At 43.3% G+C, this 14,856-nt stretch overlaps 1 non-coding gene across 1 annotated transcript; it reads right to left on the bottom strand.

Moving 5' to 3' along the window:
* Window positions 1-10,599: 10,599 nt before the first annotated feature.
* On the bottom strand, window positions 10,600-10,671 carry TRNAP-AGG (transfer RNA proline (anticodon AGG)). The gene has a single exon. It is a non-coding gene; the product is annotated as a tRNA-Pro (tRNA).
* Between the last annotated feature and the right edge of the window lie 4,185 nt (window positions 10,672-14,856).

Genomic DNA, 14,856 nt, shown 5'->3' with positions numbered 1-14,856 from the left:
GTAGCCCTGAACTACAGCCCTTCTCCTTGTTTGGCTGCTGACATGTGGCCCTTGATGGAGTCCCAGAGGGCAATGTGGCCCTCAGAGTGAAAATCGCTACCCCTCCCTGTGTCAAAGAAAGGACTATCGGCTAATAAACAGGCCACAGTAGGTCAACAATGCACGCGCTTTGCATACAGAAAACTTTCCAGGTTCAGTCTCCAGTGAAAGGGAAATGGACTGCCTTCAAGTCAATTCCGACTCATGGCGACCCTCTGAATAGGCTTTTTATGGTAAGCGGTATTCAGAGGTGATTTACCATTGCCTTCCTCTGAGGCTGAGAGGCAGTGACTGGCCCAAGGTCACCCAGTGAGCTTCATGGCTGTGTGGGGATTCGAACCCTGGTCTCCCAGGTCGTAGTCCAACACTCTAACCACTACACCACACTGGCTCTCCAATCTCCAGTGAAAGGCTTTAAATATCAGGACAGGGTATGACCTCTCCAGGAAAAGCTGGATCCAGGTTTTGAGGAGGGCCTTTGGCAAGGTGACCTCGCTCTGGTGTATCCCCTATGCCTTACTTGCCGGCAGATGTGGCAGAGTCTGGAAACTGCCATTCCTATTTCCCACAATGCCGCCCGCCGGCATAGCATTACACTCTGGGGCCGGCATAGCATCACATGTCAGTGAGGCAGTGGAATCTGCTTGTGAGTTTTTTTAGTCTAAACCTGCAAGGAACTGTCCAAAGTGCTTCCACTGCCCCACTGACAGGGAACCACCAGCCGCCACTGTTCTGGGGCATTGTGGGAAATGTTAGTGGCAGTTCCTGGACCCAGCCACTTTTTCCAGGAGGGGCAGAATGGGGCAGGCCCTCCAAGCATGCTGAGAAGTTCCCATGGATGCTAGGCCTAGGTCCTTGAGATCCACTGCTCATCAGAGTGGTCAGCACTGGGCAGGACAGCCAATGGCCAGATTCTGTGAAAGTCACTTTCCTATGATCATATAATTAATGTCCACAATATCCCAATTCTTGCTTGTAGGAGAGTTTTTTTTTAAACCCCAGCAGTCAGACTCACACCCCCAAGGGGGGCACAGCTATGCAGGTAACAACCTAGTCAGCATCCTCGTCAACCACCCTAATCCCTGATGGAAACAAACCGGCTGCACAGCTTTAATAACACCCCTGGAGTGCGCTGGGGAGAGATAATTGGTACTCCTGTGAAGAGCATCCCCCCAGGAACAGCAGGCCCTCAATTATGATCCCTCCTCTAAGCAGGTGCTTTGATGCCAGCCCAGAGACCTCATTAAATCCTGCAAAAGTTTGTCAGGAAACTTTGTTGCAACAACTGGGGATATTTTGAGAAGTTGGGGGAGGGTGACCTTCCCTGTCTCATTGAGCTCTGATCACATGGCCCGCCCCCACCCCCCCAGGGATGACCTGATGAGCCAAGCTGTAATGACATGTGAGATGGGAAAATAAGAATCTATTGTAGAGGAGGATGAATTCCTGTGGCCAACTGATTACTGGGCAGGGTTGCCAATGTTTCTGACTGCCCTCAGTGCCTGCGCCTTTGACAGCAACTTGATCTGCAGTCACAGACAGGTGGTCATCTTTGTGATAGCCACACCAATCCCTCTATAGCGAACTGTGGTTAAAGGCACAGGAGCTGGCTATGCCTTTCTTTCTTTCTTTCTTTCTTTTTGAGTTAGTCAGCAAACTTATAGTTTATCCAAATTAAGAGGTGGGTTTTTTTTAAAAAAGTACAGCCCTCTAGTCTAGCCTTTCCCATCCAGTGTGCCTCCAGATGTTGTTGGACCACAACTCCCATCAGCCCCAGCCAGCATTGCCAATGGTCAGGAAAGGTGGAAGTTGTGGTCCAACAAAATCTGGAGGCACACTGGTTGGGAAGGCTGCTCTAGTCATATCCCTCAATTCTCAGGGATATTCCTAAGGGGGCAGGGGTCCTGTGTAACCTGCAGTGCCTGCTTTTAAGCAAAAAGTAAAAACAGTTGTGTTGGCCCATGTGGAAAAAAAATCCAAAATCCATATTATGGTAATGTCTTTATTAAGCCATCCAAAATGTTATAAAATAGCATGTAAGCTTTTGTGTTCTGCAGAACTCTTCATCAGGCTTCATGACCGACTCTGAGGCTTCACCATCAGCTACTTTTTTTACTCCTCATCCCCAAACACTTTGTTTACCATTTAGCCTGATGAAGAGTATAGAGAACGTGAAAGCTTGCACACTGTTTTGTAACATTTTGTGACTCAAAAGCTTGTTTTTGTGACATTTTGACCTAATAGAGGTGTTGCCCTAACCTAATATAGATTTGATCTTCTGCCATTTATATTTATTTATTTATTTATTGTATCTGGAGCCTATGTTTTGCAAGTTGTTTATCAGAATAATACATTAATCAGGGTAGCCAACATGATGCTCTCTGGATTAATGGTCTTGGGTCTGATCCAGAAGAGCCATTGCAGTATTAACTGGCCAGGAAAAAAAGGAGGGGGAGGAAACCAGCTTCATCCTTCTCTATATAAGAGATTTGCAATGAAAGACTCATAGAGTTGGAAGGAAACGCAAAGACCATCTAGCCCAACCCAGTGGGCAATGCATGAAATGAAGCCAGCATAGAGAGAAATATTACTGCAAATGGGCAGTGGATCAAACAGCTAGTACCCCCAAAGTCACACTGCAGAGTTTACTAGGCTAACACTGAATTTTCAGGATCCTTCACTTCAAGGTGTTCCATCCACCATTCAGTAGTTCCTCCCTCCCCATTTAGAGCATATGTTTGAAAATATTTTAAAGCATATTAAGGCTATTTCACACATGATAGGAAGAAAATGTGTTGTTTTTAAAAATGTGCAGTGATTAGGAAAACTTTGACAAATCACAGCTCCTTGACACTTGGTGTGATATCTACCTATATAGATATATAGCCCCTGCCAGCACAGACAATATGGTCAGGAGTTGTCGTAGTGCAACCATTTAAATTTTTTTATTATTATATTTATTCCTCCAAGGAGCTCAAGGTGGCTGGCATGCATGGTTCTCTTCCTCCCTATTTCCTCCTCATAGCAACCCTATGAGGTAGGTTAGGCTGAGAGACTGTGACTGGCCCAAGGTCACCCATTAAGCTTCATGGTAGAGCAGGGATCTGAACCCTGGTCTCCCAGATCCTAGTCCAACGCTGTCAGTATTACATCACACTGGAGGACCACAAGGACTGGCAGGCTGCAGATTCCCCACACCTTGCTTAAAAGCTTGATTTGCGTGCAGAACTTGTGAGAATGTTTCGTCAATGTGCCCCACTTGCTGAATTCTAAGCTGCAGTTAAAAGCACAGGAACAGTGCAGGCTAATATGTTCTGATAATTTGGCAACTTTGCCATTGTTTTGTTCTTAGTCTGTCTAACCCATCTGACCCCTGTTTTCTCGTTGCTATTTAACAGTTGGGTACATTTTTTATTTAATTTCTTTATGATTACATTTACATCACACTTTTCCTCTAAGAAGCCCCAGGTGGGGCATACACACTTCTTCTCCTCCCTGTTTTCTCCTCACAACAACCCTGTGAGGTAGTTTAGGCTGAGAGACAGTGAGTGGCCCAAGATCACGCAGGGGACTTTCTGCATCTACATTATAAAGATATCAGTTTTATCAGAGGGTGTCTTGCATTGTTATAGTATTCTGTTTTCTATAGCTTGCATTAAAGCAATTGAACTATCATGGCATCCCCACTCCCAAAGAATCCTGGGAATCTTTGTAGCTTAGCAACGACGGTGAGAATTTCTTTGTTAGAGAGCCTTGACTTTTTCACAGAACTCTAGTTCCCAGGATTCTCGTGGGAGAGGAAATGAATAGTATTATAGCCAATTAAGACAGTGTGCTGTAATTATAGCTGCTCCTGCCAAAGTCTGTTACCTGGATATGAGCTGGAGTGCTTCTGGGGCTGGATAGATGCTAGCATGAGAGCTGCACAAAACAAAATATAAAATCTGTTTTTAATTTTGTTTTTAATTGTCTATAGCTTTCCCCTGGCCTGCCCCCATTTCAGATCCTTGTCCAGCTTTAAAAATTCTCTAAGGTTGCTCAATCAAACCTCATCTTGAGCTGATCATGGAACTCAGGAATAAAAAAATGTGAATTTCAAAAGGTGGTACCCAATGTTAGTCATACTCAGAGCAGACCCACTGGAATTAATGGACTTAAGCAAGTCTATTTATTTCAGTGGGTCTACTCTAAGTACGGCTAACAGTGAATCACAGACTCTTGCACACACATACTCACTGTACATTTAAAGCACATGGCTTCCCGCAAAGAATCCTGGGAGCTGTTGTTTGTTAAGAGTGCTGGGAATTGCAGCTCTGTGAGGGGTAAACTATAGTTCCCATGATTCTTTTGGGGAACTTGTGTGCTTTAAATGCATGGTGTGGACACAGCTCAGCAGTTCTTTTCATATTATTATTTTATTTTTATTGATGTTTGCAGGAATGAATTACAAGCAAAAATATCCTGCCATGAACAAACTATTTTTGAAAGCATCATTGCATTCTTTACAGGGGTTCCCTTAAAATTAAAGGTTTGGTGAAAGTGGGATATGTTAATTCCATCCCAATTCAATTAGTCACTCACTACTAAAGGAGGCATGTCAAGTGGCAGATAGTCTCATCTACTCTGGGGATGAAGAATCTGTGGCCCTCCAGATGTTGCAGGACTCAAACTCCCATCAGCCCCCAGCCAACATGGCCAATGGTCAGGGATGGGAAGAGATATAGTTCAGCATATAGTTCAGAGGTGGCATACATGGTTCTCTCTCACACCATTTTATCCTCACAACACCCTGTGAGGTAGGTTAGGCGGAGCATGACTGGCCCAAGGTCACCCAGCAAGCTTCAAGGCTGAGTAGGGATTCAAACCCTGGTTTCCCAGGCCTAGTCCTACACTTTAACTACTATGCCACACTGGTTGCAGCCAACATCTAGAGAGCCACAGGTTCCCGATCCATTCCTTCCATGATCTAGATAAAAAATGGAAAGCAGGTTTCAGATCAAATAATCCTGTGTAATGGCCACCACCACCTCTGCAAGTCTACCTTGCTGTCCTAGCATTTCTGTCCCTCCTGGATTGCATACCCATTTGTGTCTTTCCAATGTTTATCTATCACCATCCTTGTTGCCATTAATAAAAAGAGGACTAGCCCCTTGTATATGACATGACTTTTGGTATTTTTATAACTATGGACAATAGTGCCAAGAAAGGATCTTTGCTTCTTTCACACATATATAAGGCTGGATTTGAATGCAGGGGTGCCAGGCTGTAAGGCAGGGGTTGGGTGCAGGACCTGGAGCCCTCCAGCCGTTGTTGGACTCGAACTCCCATCAGCCCCAGCCAGCATGGCCAATGGTCAGGGGATGTTGGGAGTTGTAGTCCAACGAAATCAGCGTGGAGGACAGGTTCCCCGTCCCCACTCTAGGGACCCCTGTTATGGGCTATCTACTGTCCTCTGAGCAGCTGGAACAAATAGCACAGCACAGATCATCTTAACCTGTATAGCTGGCAACACTTATCTACATGGCTAGTGTTGCAATATTATTATTACTATTATTGTTATTACTGGGGAAAATGTTCACCATTAGCAGGTAGTGGGAGTGATTGTGATCAGATCCATGTACACAAATTTGTCCTATATGACAGGGATAAGGGGTGCATACAAATCATGTCTGAAAGTCAAGATATGGGATACAAACCCAACTAAAAAACAAGTAAAGTTTTATTCAGTAAAGTGGAGCAAATGGCGAAGAAGGAACCCCCCAAACCCCTTGGCCTGGATGCCATTTTATCCAGGACAGGCCTTGCACACACAGGGGACGATTCTGTTTGAGCCTACAAAGTCAGAAGTTTGCTTGAATTCCTTTCTCATTAACGCTAAGGCAGGGTTTACAAGTTCACTTAATTGACCGTTTGTTTAGCCTTGCTGGCAAGATGAAAACACTCACATTTCTTCATCCACCTGTGACAAAGTGTCTAAATAAAGCCCAGGGACCAGTAATTGAATTGGCAAGCCTGGGCAAGCCTTTGCAAATGCTCAACAGACACATTACCTATCACTTTGGGTAAGTGGCTTAGCTGTGACTGTGGTACAAGCAGGTGGAATTGTGGGAAATTCCCTCGCCGACCCTGTCTCTGAGGTTCTGCCCAGCTCCCAGCCCCAAAGGGTCTCTAATTGGGCTAATGGCAGGGCTGAGAAGCAATTGAATTGTTCAGCTGGTGGGCAGTGAAGGGATGAAGCAGCCTCCCCAGAGGGAACTGGGAAAATCTCCCACAGTAAGAGCCAACCATCTAATCACACAGCAACAGTGACAGATCAAGGCAGGCCCCAGGGTGGTTTGAACACATGGCATGTTTACAAGATTAGTGTGCAAATCCCCTGAGCTGTAGGAAAACACTCCTAGAACAATTTCTAGTTGGCTCTTCTTCAGATGGGACAGTGACTGCTACCAAGTTTTTTATTTTCTTGTTATGGCCGGCTACTATGCCTCTTACAGTGGGAAACATAGCCTATGAAGCTTTCCTTGGCCTAGCAATAAAGTGATAGTTAAAATATCAGTTGGCTAATTTCAGGCTGCTCTTAAAGGAGCAGGAACAGAGCCACAAGTAACCCCTAAGTCGGGGATAGGAGACCTGTGGACAGAGCTTAGACAAGTTACTTTTTTGAACTACAACTCCCATCAGCCCCAGCCAGCATATGGCCACTGGATTGGGCTGATGGGAGTTGTAGTTCAAAAAAGTAACTTTTCCAAGCTCTGCCTGTGGACCTCTGGATGTTGTTGGACTATAACTCCCATCATCCCTGACCATTGGCCATGCTGGCTGGGGCTGATGAGAGATGGAGTCCAACAACATCTGGAGTGCCACAGGCAGAGCTGCCTGCCGTAAGTATTGAGTCTGTGTGTGTATTGTTTTAACAAACTGATGGGGCAAATGATAACACTAGGATTGCTGCACAGGGTGATGATGGCATGGGTGTCAGCCAATTTTATTTATTTATTTATTTATTTATTTATACCCCGCCCTTCCTTCCAGCAGGAGCCAAGGGTGGCAAACAGAAACACTAAAAACACTTTAAAACATCATAAAAAGACCTTAAAATACATTAAGACAAAACAACATTAAAAACATTAAAAAAAACTTTAAAAACATCTTTTTTAAAAAAAGAATTAAAAACATGTTAAAAGACATATTAAAAGCAATTCTAACACAGACTGGGATAGGTCTCAACTTAAAAGGCTTGTTGGAGGAGGAAATTGGTACTGGAACTGTAGTCGTCCTGTGAAACTGGACTATGTCAGGATCAGGAATGGTGCAAGTAATTTTGGCGCCTGTGGCAGAAAATCCAAATCACAACCCCATGGGCGGTCAAAAATGTTACAATAAAACTAAGAATCAACCATATGCTGCCTTTGATGTGTTATCTTAAACATTGTCTGCCTGCAGGCCACCTCACCTGCCTAATGGTTGGACCAGCCCTGGTAGAGATCACACTTCCCTCTATAGAAACACACACACATGCTCAGCATAAATACTTGCCATCCTTTGATTGATACCTGCCAGGGCCTCATCAACTTGGCAGGGACCACTGCTGATGCTCCCCTTTAATTGTTTTTTTTTCCTGGCCCAACACTTCAACCAGCACAAGACAGCTGGATCTACCCACCCTTTTAATTTCAAACAATGCCCCTGGACCTAGCATCATTTGAAGGGCATCATGGGAAATTTAAAAGGTGTCTAAAAGGCCCAGGTGCCCAGCCTTGCCTGGAACCCTCCCATATTGTATTTTATGTATTTCAATTTATTTTAATGTTTTTGTGATTTTATTGTTTACAATTTTATTATGTACGTGTTTGATTTTATTTTTGTAAGCTGCCCTGAGTGCCCTATTATAGGGTAGAAGGGCGGGATAGAAATATTTTAAATAAATTGTGGCCAGGTCAGCCGACTGACAGACAGAAGAAGGGTGGGCTGCAGTGGACAGCCCTATGCAGTTGTTTATCCAGTCATTTTAACTATTGCTCTGTATGCTTTTAAATGTTTTCACGTTGCAGGGAACCCACCCCTGATGTTTTGCAAGAAGGCAGTATGTAAGTATTTTTTAAAAATAAATATAAACGTTGCACAGGGGGCCTTCAGACATGGAGCTGGCCCTGCAACTGTATAGACACACAGAGAGGATCAGACCTCTTGACAGTTCGATTTTATCGTAAAAAGCATTCATGGAGTGTGTGTGGAGGGGTATGCGTGTGCTCAGTTTTGATCAGAGCATCAGTGCCTATCCTTGTGGAAGACTAGGGTCTTGAGAACACAGGGAACATGCCTTACACTGAGTCAGGCTACTGGTCCACCTAGTTCAGTAGCATCTACACTGGCTAGCAGCAATCCCTTCAGGGTTTGAGGCAGGGGCCTCTTCCTCGCCCTGGCTGGACATACCAGGGATTGAACCTGGGACCTTCTGCATGCAAAGCAGATGCTCTACCACTGAGCCATAGACCTTTCCTTCCTCTTTCTTCTCAAGCTGTTTCCTCAGTCTAAATGTTAGTGCCTGTTAGCTCTGCTGGAAAAAAATATTTACTATACCTATAACATCATATCTGTTGTTTCACCACCACCACTACTCTTCTCTGTTTTTTTCTTTATTTATTTTTACCCTGCCCTTTATCAAACAAATTATCTCAGAATGGGTTACATAAAAATATAAAACAAGTGAAGGATGCAGGAAAGAAGCAAAAAAAGAGAACAACTCCCATTTTAAACAGTATAAAATTAATCAGTATTACAGCTGATCCTTCTCTCTACAAATTTACCAGTATTAACAGCCTGACAGAAGAGGATTATTTTTTTAAAAAAAATCTGGCACCGAGCTCCAAACAACATTGGAACCAGTCTCAAGGGGAAAGGAGTTCCACAGTCTGGGAGCCACCACCAAGAATGCCCTCTCACACCCTAGAACTTGCTCAACAATGGAATGACAGTTATCTGCACATCATGCACTTAAAGCACATGGCTTCCCATCCCACAAGAATTCTGGGAACTGTAGTTTACTTCTCACAGAGAAATTTTCCAGCATCCTTAACAAGCCACCGTTCCCAGGATTCTTTGGGGAAGCCACGTGCTTTAAAGGTATGCTGTGAATGTGACGAGTAGGGTCTCCTTGGCAGATCTTGAAGAGAGAGGTGCTCCGTCAGGGAGATGGGTCCAAAGTCATTAAAGACTCTATAAGCCTGCATTAGAGAACCTCAAAATGGGCTCAGTACCATGCAGGCAGACAATGCAGATTCTTCAGGACTGGTGTTAAGTGCACGCAGCTAACTTTAAGGAAGGAAGAGTTAAACCAGGGATAAGTAACCTGTCCTTCAGGTATTGCTGGGCTACAACACCCATCAGCCCTGACCATTGGCCATGCTGGCTGGGGCTGAAAGGAGGTGGAGTCCAACAATATCTGGAGGACCACAGGCTAAACCCTCACTTCCCCAGAGCCACTCCTCCAAAATGATCAGCCTTTCTGTCCCTCTGCAACATACCAGCCCTCCTCCCAGACTGCTTTTGAGTTAAAATTAAAACATCAGCAAATCTGATCACAAATCCTCATCGTATCTAGTTTTGACCTCAGACTTGAATACTAAGAATAATTATATTAATGTGTGTGGTGAGAGAGAGACAATTTCTAATGAGTATTCCCATAGAAAGAAGGAGGGCTAATATTTCAATTAAGATTGGGGGACAGGTCCTTTTCTAAAGAAAATAAACAATAATAAGAAAATAAACATTTTTTTCTTTAGGAAAGGGCCTTTCTTCCCATGGTAAGGAAAGGGATTGGCTTGAAAAAAAATTATAATGTACTTGTTGCTGGGTTGTTTTTTTTAACTCATACATATGGAAAGGCTGAAAATATATGTCAGATCTATTTTTCAAAAGATATGCATGTTTTTAACTAAATGCCATAATTTACTGATGCCAATTTTAAGAGCACTTTTTTAAAAACCCTGGAGTTATAGTATGTACAGAATTTTCTGCTGGTAGCATGCTTTATTTTTTTAAATAATAATACTAACTTTCTAATCTGCAAGCCCTTCCCTGATGTGTTTGTCAGGGCTAAGTAGGAAAGCACTCTGCACATGCTCCAAAGCACTCTATTATTATTTCACCTGCATTTAAGAACTGAAAGCAAGTTGTTGGGGGGAAAGAATTCAGATCAGATGGGGATTTTTTGAAAAGATCAAAACCTTTTTTTAAAAAAAAAATGCTGTTAATAGGTATTCATGTGCTCCATCCACAATTTCCGGAAAACAGCATTCAAATGTAATCCTATATGTGTCTACTTAGAAATAAGCCCTACTGAGTTCAATGGGACTTATTCCCAGAAAAGTGTTACAGAACTACTGCCAAAGTACACTAAATCCAGAATACATAGATATATGGAGATTTTTGCCCACAAACAAACTTTAAAAAAGAAAAGGAAAAGGAAAGTCGATAGACTCTGCAGTGGGGGTTAGGGAAAAGGGCCCTATATTACACTATAGAGAGGTTTGTTCATCATTTTACATTGCAATAAATATGGGGCTCGTCAGGGATTTGAACCCAGGACCTCTTGCACCCTAAGCGAGAATCATACCCCTAGACCAACGAGCCAATTGCAACACATTGGTTCCTAAAACCTTTTTCTACCAACCTCTGTCACACCATGCCACATTGAATTACAGAACATTAAGCATCTTACTGGTTTGCAGGGCGGATTAGTGCCATCTAGCGTCAGATGACTATTATTTTCTAGATTCCGAATAATTGTTTACTTGTTTTTAAAATACGTTGAATGAAAAATATAGACTACATGGCTCCAGAATCTCTCTCTCTCTCTCTCCTCAAGGCCTCATCCTTATCATATATGTTGATTCTGCACTTGGAGAGAAACATTGTTTTCATTTCCTATTTTCTTAATCAAGAATTAGTCACAAAGTGATGCTTAGATCAAAGCTCTGCCAACCTCAACTTGTGATTCTTACCCTTGCAATTGACCTACTTCATAGGCACAGAAGGGACAAAAGAAGCCAGCTTTACTTGGGGCAGGACTCTTTAAAAGAGATGTGTGCAAAAATATAGGCTGAAATCCAACAGGTGGAGATTTCCCTTTCCCAAAGTATGCTGGTGCAGTGGCAGGGCAAGCTGCACCTGCTGGGTTTGAGAGTGACTTGCCAGGATCTGTACCAGTGTCAGAGACGGAATGCTTCTGAACACCAATTGCTGGAAACCACAGGTTGGGAGAGTGCAGCTGCATGCAGGTCCTGCTTGCAGGTGTCTCCCGTGCAGATCTGTTTGTTCACTGTGAGAGACAGGATGTCAGACTTTATTTCCATCTAGCAGGACTCTTCTTATGTTCTTATATATGGCTGCCCTCCATAATTCATAGATTGTGGACCACAGGCTTCCTATCCTGTTCTGCAAATGTGTGATCCTCTGAGGCATGTCCTGCTAGGTTGTTGGCAAAAGAACAAACTAAAACAGGTACCATTCATTCATTAAATTTGTTAAATTTAGCACTGCAGAACCTTAGAAAGAAACTATGGAGCAGCTCAGGTTTGTCAAATGTGTCTTAATGGTCAGGGCCGGCATCAGCAGGTGCCCAGGTTGGTCACTGGCCAAGGGTCCCTGCACCTGACAGGGGCCCCTGCAGCTGGGACAGGGCTGATGTAGCTCCTGCTCCAGAACCATGTTAGCATGGGGAGCACCGTGCAGAGCATGTGCCCCATAATCCAATGCTGGCACAGATTGCAGTGCGGGGGCCACACTCCCAAGCAACATCCTCCTCTGCCAGCATGGGCTGGCCATCTCACTTCCTGTGTCACCACATTGCCACGTCAATGTGTCAGGGCACTGTGCATGCATGGTTGCCATCTGATGCAGCTGGGCCTATTTAAGCCTCCAGCAGTGGTGGCAGTGGGGCCACCGCATTGCCACCACCTTGGAAGGCCTGTTTAGTCAGTCGCTCAAAGGCCTACTGCATTCCATCCATTGGCGATCATGCGTGACCGAGTAAGATTTGTCTTCCAAGATAAGGGCTTTAATGGTGGGTGTGTGAGTGACTGTGGAGGCCAATCCCAGATCCACACTGCCTCCCACAGTGAGGACATAGGTTTTCAGTTGCAATGGAAGACAGGAAGCAATGAGGATTTGCTTGACGTGCCTTCCGCTTAGCTCGTTTGTCCCTTTCGCTCTGTACTCGTGCTTCTTCAAAGTCCATAGCACCTTTGATAATAGCCAACCTCCAATTGGGACGCTCATGGGCCAAAACTTCCCAGTTCTTGATGCTCATGTTACATTTTTTTAGATTATCTTTAAGAACATCTTTAGACCTGTTTTGCTGTCCACCGATATTCCGTTTTGCATCCTTAAGTTGGGAGTAAAGAAGTCGCTTTGGAAGACAGTAATCAGGCATTCGAACAACATGGCCAGTCCAGCGAAGTTCATGTTGATGGATCATTCTATCAACGTTAGTGGTCTTTGTTTCTTCCAAAACGCTAAGATTAGTCCGTCTATCTTCCCAAGTAATTTACAGAATTTTCCAGAGGCAGCGTTGGTGGAATCTTTCAAGAAGTTGGGAGTGGTGTTTGTAAATGCTCCATCCTTCACAGGCATACAGTAAGGTCGGTAGTACAATGGCTTTGTAAATAAGCATTTTGGTCTCCTTCGAATATCCCAATTCTTGAACACCTTACGCTTCATTCAGGAGAATGCGGCACTCGCAGAGCTCAGAGGTTGTTGAATTTCAGTGTCGATGTCAGATCTTACAGAGAGATGGCTGCCAAGATAAGACACTGCAGTCTGGTGCCAACCCTGTTAATGGTTTTATGCCTACTAAATGTAATCATTAAAGTGTGCTGTTTTAACTTGCAGGGAAATGGAGATCCTTGCAAGGCTTGCAGAGGAGGTGAGTCATGCTTCATTTTGAACCAACAAGCTCAGGTCCAAACAGTGGAAGAAGAACCCTGTTGGATCAGAGCAAAGGCTCGTCTAGTTAGGGTTGCCAGATTAGAAGTATCCCAAACCAACAAGGTGCATCATCAGTGGGTTTAAGGGGGTTGAGCTTAGCACATGGAACTACTGTTGTTACTTCTGTGGATGTGAGGGAGTGAGGTTAAAGGTAAATGAAATGTAAATAGAAAAAGAAAAAGACATGACAGTGATGATTTCCTAAATTCAGTACTATACCAAACACAACAAGATTCCTATGAGTAAGGCAGAAAACTCAGCATCCCATAACCAGTCAGGGTTCCTAACCAAAACCCCAAACTAAAAAATTCCTGGCAGCCAGTCAGCCAAGGTCACAGAAATCCCCATGTAGCACAACCTGACTTGGGGGCTGCAGTTAGTGCAGAATGTTGTGACACGATTGCTGACCTGAGTGAGACCCTGTCAGCACATAATACGTCTGTTCTGAAATCTGCACCAGTTGATGATTTGCTACCAGACCAAGTTCAAGGTGTGCTTTCCATGGTACAGGTGCCACATAGTACTAGTTCTGCTCTTGTAAGAAATCAGTCTTTTAGTGTGGCAGCACCTATGCTTTGGAACTCCCTGTCTATTGGCATTAGGTAGACATCTTCATTGTAGTCATTTTGGCACCTGCTAAAAACATTTTTTTTGTTTAGGCAAGCTGACCCAGGCATGTAGAAGCTATTATGTTTTTTATATCTGTTTTTAACTCATTGTTGGTTTTATTATTTTGAATGTTTTTAAATACCGTCTTTAACTGTTTTTGCCGATCATTTTATTGTTTAATTCCTTCTGTAAACTGCTTTGAGATTTTTTACAATAAAGCAGTATATAAATGTTTTAAATAAAATACATAAATACATTTTGGAGTCACTGTGGCCCTTGGGTCTCTTTCTACGATTAGGAACAACAGAATCTGCCTTAGGCCATTTGGTACCATCCAGCTGAGTACTGATGACATGGACTAGCATTGGCTCTACAGGAATCCAGGCAACAATCTTTTCCAAAAATTGAATTTTGGGCCTTTGCATGCAAAACATATGTCCTACCTCTGAGCTACAGCCCTTCCCTGTTTTAAAAAGTATCTTTTTAAATTGTTCTTTTCAATTCACTAATGAATGCAGAGCGTATCTAGGGCAGATCTACACCATTCATTTAAAGCACATTCAACACACATTTGAAGCACACGAATCACACCACAGAATTATGGGAACTGTGGTTTGTTAAGGGTGGTGGGAACTATAACTGTGAGGGGAAAACTACACTTCCCAGGATTCTTTAGAGGAAGTCATGTGCTTTAAATGTAGTTGGATGTGCTATAAATGTATTATGTGATCTACTAATAAACTTTGCCTGCATGCAGTTCGTTTTAATTAATTTTTTTAATGGAAATGAGCTATAAAGTTTACTGGGTGACCATGAGCTACTCACCATCTCTCAGCCTAATCTGCACCTCGGGATGAAAACAACAGAGGGGCACCATGACCAGCCCAAGGAAGAAGGACACACTTAACATGTGAGGAAATAATAATGTACAACCATAGTGTGAAATCAGATACTTATCGGGCCATAGTATGAAAAAATATTTATATAAGCATGACTGTCAAAGATGTTTAGCATTTAGTAAACCTGTAAAGATATTTATAGTGAAATCCTATGTTTATTTATTCAGAAGCAAGCCCCAATGTATTCAGTGGGGCTTACTCAAACAGGGACAGAACTGCAACCTCAAGTGATAAGGAACTTCACTCACCCAACCCAAAATTCAGAATCATGCCACTTTAAGCTGTTTTGCAACTGTTTATATTTGTTCTTATGGTTATTGGA

Source organism: Rhineura floridana, chromosome 11 (assembly GCF_030035675.1).
Source record: "Rhineura floridana isolate rRhiFlo1 chromosome 11, rRhiFlo1.hap2, whole genome shotgun sequence".
NCBI classification, from domain to species: Eukaryota; Metazoa; Chordata; class Lepidosauria; order Squamata; family Rhineuridae; genus Rhineura; species Rhineura floridana.
Note: the sequence above shows the minus strand (reverse complement) of the source record. Positions and strands in the feature narration are given on the sequence as shown.